We start from the raw sequence: 1,653 nt of genomic DNA, 5'->3' as shown, positions 1-1,653 counted from the left end.
CCCCCACAGGCTGCACATGAACAGCGCTACACTAACTTCTTAAGACACCAACTTTCTTCATACCTTTTTGACATCGTCGTCATCCTCGGCGTCGCTGTCGTGACGCGCATCTCTCCTGGCCCTCTGGTCCCCCGCCAGCCTGCAGACACACATGAAATGATGAGACGCCCATTAGCAACAGATGCCTTGCAATGAAGGCAAACACAGCAACTGCTATTCTCACATCTGTCAGAAAGCCAATTATAGCCAGGGGTGTGATCCACACACAAAAAGTACAAAAATACCCACATGGAAGCAGCATCACACAAATCAAGGAACACTGCCATCTTATTTTCTCACTGCTTTTTGACCTGAGGAAGTGAACAAGTCACTTCAAAATAAACCAGTTTTAATCTCCATAATTACCAGCAAGAGGCATCTTTACTCATATTGGTGTTGAACTTACTCTGATGAATTACAACGGGCAACATTTTGACTATGTTTATAATTATGTGAAAGTGTATTTGTTTAACTAAACCTAATCTCTTATTCTAAAAACAAAGCAGTCAGTGCTTTACACTGAAAATGAAGCAAAGCTTTGAATCAGAACTATATTCATGAATTTTTGTTTTTACTTCCTCCCACTGCACCCACATATAAGATGTAAATGTCCCATCATGAAATTGTATGCACAGTTGGTGTATATTAAAAAGAAACCTCACCTCAGCAGCGCTCCTTCGATGTCCCTCTGCTTGGCAGGGGGGCCGCCGCTTCCTATGTCTGAGAGACTGCGCCTGGGAAGGGATACATACACATTTTAAAGTCATGAATTAAAGCGTCATTTGCAAATGAGGCCACATGTTTCATTTCAAACCCAGTGAGTGCAGTTTACGGTTGCCAGTTTATTGCGTACAGTCCTGTATGTAGTCCAACCTATGTGAAGGTTACAAATTTCCATCTTGTTCTAAAGACTTTAGTTTGTGATGCTAGTGAAATTGCACATGTCCACCATACAATGCATATTGCTTGATTTAAAACATTGCCTTGAATGGTGAAAATTGGACAGCCTGTTTTCTGAGTGCAGTTTGCACATCTTCACGCCCTTTGAGATCACCTACTAAGACTGTTGATGTGTCAATGAAGGTAAAAGTCGTTGCACTCAGCCACGTAGAGCTTAGTATTACCTGAGCAGGTTGACTCCTCTGCCTCTACCTCCCCCGACGCCTGCCATGGGGCCGCCGAGCCGGCGGATCTGGCCCGGCCTGTAAACACAACAGGAAATACTGTCAAAACAAACCAAGCACTCTCGGTCTACTAATTCACACCAGAAACTTAGATTAAATCTTATTGTTTTATGCAATGACGCCGTTAGTTCGTTAGGGGCAGAGTCGTTTGGCACTACCAAATAATATCTGCGATAACTCTCAGAAGACGCCTACTACTAGGCCTAGCAACTAAGTCTGATATTTCACTCCAAGGTTAAAAATGATTATTCGTTCCAGGTTTATTTATTACTTTTGTGTGGTTAATTAATCAGTTTGGACATAGGTGTAGGTTCAGCTAGGACAAAACAATCTAAGGACGTGGTCATGTTTGCTAGCTAGCTAGCAAACCGACTCATGCTAGCCTAGTCATTTGATTGCTAGCAGGTTGGTTAGCTTATCACTACTAATA

At 42.6% G+C, this 1,653-nt stretch overlaps 1 long non-coding RNA gene across 1 annotated transcript; it reads right to left on the bottom strand.

Moving 5' to 3' along the window:
- Positions 1–63: 63 nt before the first annotated feature.
- LOC111668132 (uncharacterized) lies at positions 64–1,243 on the bottom strand. The gene is made up of 3 exons (XR_002761714.1): positions 1,164–1,243; positions 702–773; positions 64–139 (listed from the first exon to the last, which is right to left on the bottom strand). It is a non-coding gene; the product is annotated as an uncharacterized LOC111668132 (long non-coding RNA).
- Between the last annotated feature and the right edge of the window lie 410 nt (positions 1,244–1,653).

The sequence above is a fragment of the Seriola lalandi genome, unplaced genomic scaffold (genome assembly GCF_002814215.2).
Source record: "Seriola lalandi dorsalis isolate HSWRI2012SDOR001 ecotype SW California unplaced genomic scaffold, Sedor1 jcf7180002003887, whole genome shotgun sequence".
Lineage (NCBI taxonomy): Eukaryota > Metazoa > Chordata > Actinopteri > Carangiformes > Carangidae > Seriola > Seriola lalandi.
Note: the sequence above shows the minus strand (reverse complement) of the source record. Positions and strands in the feature narration are given on the sequence as shown.